Source organism: Zootoca vivipara, chromosome 9 (assembly GCF_965207765.1).
Source record: "Zootoca vivipara chromosome 9, rZooViv2.hap1.1, whole genome shotgun sequence".
Lineage (NCBI taxonomy): Eukaryota > Metazoa > Chordata > Lepidosauria > Squamata > Lacertidae > Zootoca > Zootoca vivipara.
The window spans coordinates 43682406-43690002 of NC_142592.1; the positions used below are offsets into that span (position 1 = coordinate 43682406).

The 7597-nt window shown below is 47.8% G+C and overlaps 1 long non-coding RNA gene across 1 annotated transcript; it reads right to left on the reverse strand.

The window, feature by feature from the left end:
• Positions 1-831: 831 nt before the first annotated feature.
• On the reverse strand, positions 832-7345 carry LOC148684621 (uncharacterized). Its single transcript, XR_015945874.1, has 4 exons — positions 7142-7345; positions 5008-5070; positions 3689-3846; positions 832-1046 (listed from the first exon to the last, which is right to left on the reverse strand). It is a non-coding gene; the product is annotated as an uncharacterized LOC148684621 (long non-coding RNA).
• Positions 7346-7597: the final 252 nt, after the last annotated feature.

Consider the following 7597-nt stretch of genomic DNA (forward strand, 5'->3'; position numbering starts at 1 on the left):
TGTAGTGGAAGGTCTGGTTCTCAGCAGTGGTATATACCTCCCCGCTAGATGCTTGTCGATATTGCCCTAGATTCGGATGCGATCACATCCCTATGTGGCTGTAGAAACTCTCCTATATTACAGCATTTGAGGCTTTTTAGGTTGGGAAAGAGGCAAGCAAATGGTGACATGGCAGAAGTGGATAAAATTACACATGGCATGGAGGAAGTGGATAGAGAAAACGTCATTGTCCCCCTTTCATAATACTAGAACTGGGAGGTTCTAGTATTATGGAAAGAACAGGAGAACAATTGTTTGTCAAAACACACACACACCCCCGACTGGTGTTCTTGTGTGAGCATATTCTACAACGGATGCGGGTGACGCTGTGGGTTAAACCACAGAGCCTGGGGCTTGCCGATCAGAAGGTCGGCGGTTCAAATCCCTGCGATGGGGTGAGCTCCCGTTGCTCGGTCCCAGCTCCTGCCAACCTAGCAGTTCGAAAGCACGTCAAAGTGCAAGTAGATAAATAGGTACTGCTCTGGCAGGAAGGTAAACAGCGTTTCCGTGTGCTGCTCTGGTTCGCCAGAAGCGGCTTTGTCATGCTGGCCACATGACCTGGAAGCTGTACGCTGGCTCCCTCGGCCAATAGAGCGAGATGAGCACCGCAACCCCAGAGTCGGTCACGACCGGACCTAATGGTCAGGGGCCCCTTTACCTTATTCTACAACATGTCATTGATACAATAATAGTGCATTTGTTATGCGTTTATACTGGACTGTCCACACATCGCTCCATTTTATCAGTTGCCCTGTGATGCTTCCTTAGTGTTACTCCCTTATTGGCATTTGGAGTGGCACTCTTGTGCTATATCATTCAACAGAAGCACGACAAAACATAAGAGGGAACACTTGTGATATAAAAGCTACATGGTTTCATTAGGGAATGAAGGGACATGCACAGATTGGAAATGAAGCAGTATGTCTACTCCAAAACACCACCATGATTGCTAATGATCACAAATGCACGATAAAAAGGGACACCCGAGGAGGCCCAATGCCATCTCCCTGCAAAAAAGAATGAATGAATGAATATCAATAAAGAGCCAACATCATCTAGCCTCTCTACAAACTTTGTCTAAACCAGGCATGTCAAACCTGCGGCCCTCCAGATGTTTTGGCCTACAACTCCCATGATCCCTAGCTAGCAGGACCAGTGGTTGGGGAAGATGGGAATTGTAGTCCAAAACATCTGGAGGGCCGCAGGTTTGACATGCCTGGTCTAAACAAATCAGGATGAATGCTCAACAAACAGATCATCTTCAAGCGACCTTAATTTCAGCTCCAGTCTTCAGTGGAAATGACGAATAGGTATGCATAACTATTTTGTTGCAAAGGAAATCCATCTATATATGGTATCTATTTTTTTATAGAATTAGAAGGCTCACAAGGCTTTGAGTCTCATGCCATCTTATACCACACAGTTGGAATGTTCTGGAATGTCCAACTACTGCAGTGGCCTTAATTCCACAGCTTCTTCGCAGTACATTGTTTTCAGCTGAAATTTGCTCTCTAAATTCTCTTCAGAATTGCTTCTGTCTCGTTGATACCAAATACCTTTTTTATTTTCTGAGGCATTTTACCAAATGTTTAATACCTGTATTTGACATCCAATATGAGATTTCAGTATTTGATATTCAGCCGCTGCTATTTCGAAATTTCATAATGGAAATGAAATGGCATTAAGTATTGGTATATGAGGATAGCACACGATATTTAACTCCTAAAGTATTTGATGGGTAGGCTGCCATGTGAATTGTACTGAGAGTTAAAAGCTTATGACATTTCATATTTTGGAACAACCAAGAGATGCCAACAAATCTAAAACACCCATATTCCAAATGGTGAGGTGAGAAATCCATGTGATCCATGTGGGTTTTGCCTTCAGAATTTGAATGGTGATAATGTAATTTTTGTTTTCGTTTTAAAATGGAATTTTCACTTCAGCTCTATTTTTTCCCTTCATCTGTTACATAAAAATTCTGTGATAGCTCACCACTCTCTTTCTGACCCAATCACCAGCTGATATTTAATCTCAGCAGACCTGTCAGCCTTTCCTGAAGAACCAACTGGATTCTTCCAGATGGTTGCTATTTTCAGCTGGGAGCCAATCACATCCCAGCAAATTCAGGTTGTGCAATTAAAGCTGATTTGATGCTCTTGTGCAACAAACCTGTTTCCAAAATCAGAATTTTAGTGATAAAGAATGGGACGGTTGCCGGGGGGGGGGGAATCACTGGAAAGTAGGAAATAATGGTTGCTGGATGTAACATTGTATAACCTCCCTCAAACAAATCAAGATGAACACTCAATAAACTGGACGTCTGGAAGTCACCACAATGCAGGCCCGGCTCTAGGTGCAGTCCCGGTGGCGCGGGGCGCCAGGCCGGCAGGGGGGGCGCTGCACGGTGAAGCCGCGTGGAAGCCGTGCTGCGCGCTGCGAGGGCGGGGGTACCGGAGCGATCTCAGCGCCAGGGCGCACAACCTGCTCGAGATGGCCCTGCCACAATGTCTTCTTACTAAGTATGATGAAGGCTGCGAATCCTTTTCTTACTACACAATGCCGTAAGTATTCACTATCCTCCTTAGGGCAACTTCATTCATTACATTTTTAAGGCAAGCATGTGAAATATTTTAAGCACATATCTAAAAATGGAATATGTGGATACAGTTATGTGTGCCAGGAAACTGTGACTGGCAATGGTTGGGAGTGTTGCGTTTTATTTGTGTTAAGTGTAAAGTTAGGGCAAACCCAGCTTTGCATGTGTGAAACAGCCCTTTGCCTGATTACAACAGAAAGCCAGGCTTCTCACCAAGCAGCATTGGCGCAGCATTATTCTCCTGTTCCAGGCAGAATCTGTGAAGATTATTTGAGAGGTGACACAAAAGTTTCAGCAAGGAAACAGAACCCCGGAGAGCTCCGTGCTTAGCTGAGTGAGGCAGGTCCACGAATCCAAAAGTTTAAGATGCTGCTTCAGTGACGCTTTAGGTCAGTGAGGGCCAAACTTGGCCCTCCTGCTGTTTTGGGACTACAATTCCCATCATCCCTGACCACTGGTCCTGTTAGCTAGGGATGATGGGAGTTGTAGTCCCAAAACAGATGGAGGGCCAAGTTTGGCCATCACTGTTTTATGTCAACTAAAAGCTTAAATAAGTTGCAGGCACACCAGGGATTCTGCTTCGATCCCCTGTGAGAAATCTGCTGGTTCTTAAAAAGTCACTGCTTGATTTTGCAGGTATTGGCTTCGGTGGAGCAGGTAACTCTATGGAGAGCTCAGGAGTTGAGTCTGGGAAGGGTAGAGCAATCACCTTAAGTTGTATGGCTGGTGGCCAAGGAAACTCCTGGTTCTCTCCCCACCCACAGAGTTTTGGTAGAGTGATACTTCTGGACTTTGTCCTGTAGGAAATCTCTTCACCCGATCTTCTCAGAGTTCATGGGTTCTTTTTCTGATCATCGCTCCTGAAGTTGCAGTTGGTGTCAACATCAACTTTCCTTACAACATGTATATCAGCTTTGGGGGAAGATTATTGCCATGACTTCAGTATGGGGGGGGGGGTAAATCCCCCTTCCCATGTGCAAATTGCTCCACTCCCACAGCTGCTATTTAAATAATTGGCCCAGCTCCATGCCCTACTCCAAGTGTTCTTACCTGGCTTCGATGGGTCCTTGGACCATTATAATGCTTGTTGGTGACTTGTGGGTATGTAGATACCTCTGTATGGCTAGACTCAGTTGCTCACTTTGGCCTTTGATCCCACTGGAAAATGGCTCCTGGAATGTTTCTCGTGGTGGAATGCATCCCTTGGTCTGAAAAAAAGTTCCCCAACCATGGTTTAACGCCAGGCATCCCCAAACTGCGGCCCTCTAGATGTTTTGGCCTACAACTCCCATGATCCCTATCTAAGAGGTCCAGTGGTCAGGGATTATGGGAATTGTAGTCCAAAACATCTGGAGGGCCGAAGTTTGGGGATGCCTGGTTTAACCACTGAAAATGTATTGATACATCATCTAAATTTCATTCCCTGCATAGGACCGCTTCTTTCCCCTTGATTCCTTCTGCATCTGACCTATTTTTTAATTTGGTGTTGGAAGTGCGACATAATGTACCAAGTGAGAGATATCCCTTAAAATAACAGCTGTCTCTTAAAATAAGGAGCTTTCCTTAACAAACAAACAAAGGCGCTATAGGTAGGGTGGTGTTGCCGCTGCAGCATCTCGGCCTTCCCACCTGCTCCATCTGCCTCCCCAAAGAAGAATAAGCACATTGGAGGGGGTTGGAGACGGCATGGTCTTTTCGTGGCGCTGGTAAAAGCAGAGGCCCATCTCTTTACAAAGCTAGCAGAGAATGGAGCAGGAGAGCGGAGGGTAGCACAGCTCTGTACAGCTGCAGGGCCGCCTCACAACAGGGCAGAGTGCTGGGAGAATACGCTCTTTGTTCCCTTCCTTTAAAGGGTAGGAGAAACACTTATGCATGGCAAATTAGCCCAAAAATGTATTTCTCTAAAACACCCGATTGTCTAGCCAGCTCTGCAGCTGCAAGGAAGTTCGAGAGAGAGAGAGAGAGAGAGAGAGAGAGAGAGAGAGAGAGAGAGAGAGAGAGAGAGAGAGAGAGAGAGAGAGAGAGAGAGAGAGATGGGTTTGGTGATTGGGGGTGGCAGCGAGGTGGAAGGGAGAGACTTTGCTTGGTGGGCGAGGAGGGAGGAGAGAAGGCAGCTTCTGTGGAAGATGGAGACATTTTCTGTGTCAGTTCAAAAACTGTACATTGCTCAGTGAGATTCTAGATGGTGAGATTATAAATCACTAGCTAGAGGCAGGGGCAAACAAAATGGAGCATTAACTCTCTGCGTATTCTGAATAGGACAGTAGGAACAGTGGGCGCTGCCCTGTGCTAAGTCAGACCATTGGGTCTATCTAGTTCCATATTGTCTGCTCTGACCTGGAAAAAGCATTGCGGGCACCTAAGCCAACCTTTTAAAGATGTTTTCATTATCTCTTCTTGTTTGGCACTCTGGACTCCATTTGGAGGAAGAGCTGGAATGTAAGAAAAAGAAAGAAAGATTCAAAATATAGTACATTGGCACATTGGCACCCCAGCTATGGAATGCTTTCTCCCAGGTGGCAAGTTGAAGGCCTTTTTATTTCCACAGCCTCTTATACTTTTATATTTAGATCTAAATTATGTTTAATTTATTTATTGGTTATCTTTAATTGTATTGTAAAAAGGTAAAGGGACCCCTGACCATTAAGTCCAGTCATGGATGACTCTGAGGTTGCAGCGCTCATCTCGCTTTACTGGCCGAGGGAGCCGGCATTTGTCCGCAGACAGCTTCCGGGTCATGTGGCCAGCATGACTAAGCCGCTTCTGGCGAACCAGAGCAGCGCACGGAAACGCCGTTTACCTTCCCGCCGGAGCGGCCCCTATTTATCTACTTACACTTTGACGTGCTTGAGAACTGCTAGGTTGGCAGGAGCAGGGACCGAACAACGGGAGCTCACCCCGTCGCGGGGATTCGAACCGCCGACCTTCTGATCGGCAAGCCCTAGGCTCTGTGGTTTAGACCACAGCACCACCCGCGTCTTGTATGCTATTGCTTGCACTGGGTGGCTCAAGACTTGGTTGTCCATGGAATCAATTTGACAAACTCTCTGCTTTGAGCATGACACAGTCTGGACCCAACCCAATAAATGCCTTTGTGCTAGACACACAGCCAGTCTCTTGCTTGCAAGTCCACAAGAACTTGGGGCTGGCCTTTGCCTTCTGATGAAAGCTCCAAGCCTTTTGAGACTGTGCAGGACCTCTAGAGGTCACAGGGCAGGGCATGGAGAGTCTGCCCTGTTCCCTAGCCTTCCTTTGACTTCTGTCATTATCCCTGTGGGGAATCAGTTTGCATGATCTCCCTGTACAGCATGCTTCAAAAAGGTTCACCACAAACCCAGACTGCTAGCAGCAGCTAACACTCCAGCAGTCTCTATTTGCCAAGGTCTCATTCCCTAGAGTGCATCTTCCTAAATGGGAGGGGCGGGGGTAATGTGCCATAAAATGGGGAATATGAGGACAAAGATCTCCATAACACAGAGAGGAAGATTTAGAACCAATTACTAGAATTTAAATAGGGATGCAGTACAATTCACCACCACGGGAAAGACTGCCCTACTGATTTACGTGCCTCCTCAGTCCACAGTCCAGTTGTCCAGCTGCTAATTGTCGATGGGCAATTTCAGCACCCCTGCTCTCCCTTCTTCAGTTTGTTTTAAAAAATAAAATAAATCGGATTGGGCAGCCCTTCCAACAGAGAATGCCTTCAAATTGAGGTCTAGCTCTGACAGCCCTTCAGATGGAGGGCCACCATTTGTCAAGGACACCTGGTCACACTGCCTATCCATGGTCAAACACTGTCCATTTTTTGCCCTTTATGGAGATGTTGGGGGTGCCCTTCCAATGAGCACAATACACTCATGTGCAGTAAATATCTTCATTGGCCATTCCTCTTTCAGGTCTATTGTTAAATATCTGGGTGCCAGGGAGTGCCTGCATCACTTCCTCTAATAGTGAATTAAGGTGGTGAGTACTGGCAAAAATGGAGGCAAATCAGGACCACTGAAAATAAGGACTTTCAAGGTTGGTGGAAGGCAGCGCGCAGACATACAAATCTTAATTCCTGCCTCTTCAAAACTCAAAAACAGCCCATTGAAGTCTGAACCAGCAGTAGTTACAGACTACTGAATGTCAGCAAGAAAAGGAAAGTGTGTGTAGGGGTACTTGGGGTACGGAATGGAATGGAATGGCTTGCTTGAGCAGGGCATGGCTGGCTGGCTGTAATCCTGACCAGGAGTACTTCTGCTAGGTGGTGGAAATACATTGCAGAATTTTGCTTTTATGCTCCCTAAGGTAGTTTGCTGCCTACAGGTGTTGTGGAGGACTCTGTTCTATCCCCAGTGTTGAAGTAAGATTCAACTGCCAGCCCAGTTTCTCTAAGTACAATGCAGGGCCGTCTTAAGGGTATCCAGTGCCGTGGTGCAAAAATTTCTCCTGCACACCCCCTTTCCCTCTGGCCTGCGCGGCTCCCGGCTCCGAGTCAGAGTGCAGGGGCGGGGAACTCACCTCCGAGAGGGATCACCTGCTGTGCCCTGGCCGCAATGAGGAAGGGTGGGCAGCAGGCAGCCTCAAGCCCTGGGCTTGCTCAGGATCCCAAGGATGGGAAGGAGGGCGGCTCCTCCCCCCCCCCCCCCGCGGAGCCAGCAGGGAGAGCTCCGGACTGCCAGAGGGCTTACAAAGGCAGCGGAGGCCAGATGGGTGCCATGGAGCCTTCCCGCCAGCAGGGATGACCCCGGCGCTGCATTTCATTGGTAGAGCTGCTGCCATGTGGCGTTGCCTCTACCAATGAAACACAGTGCTGGGATGAGGGATGACCCTGGCGCTGCAGGGCGGAACAGGGTCCAATGCCTGCTCCGCCTCGCTTACCTCCCTGCTCTCCCCTGAGCGGCGCAGGTGGCGGGCGTGCAGGAGGGAAAAGGGAGGCTGCCACGCAGCTCCCGCACTTGCTGGGGTGCCCCTGTC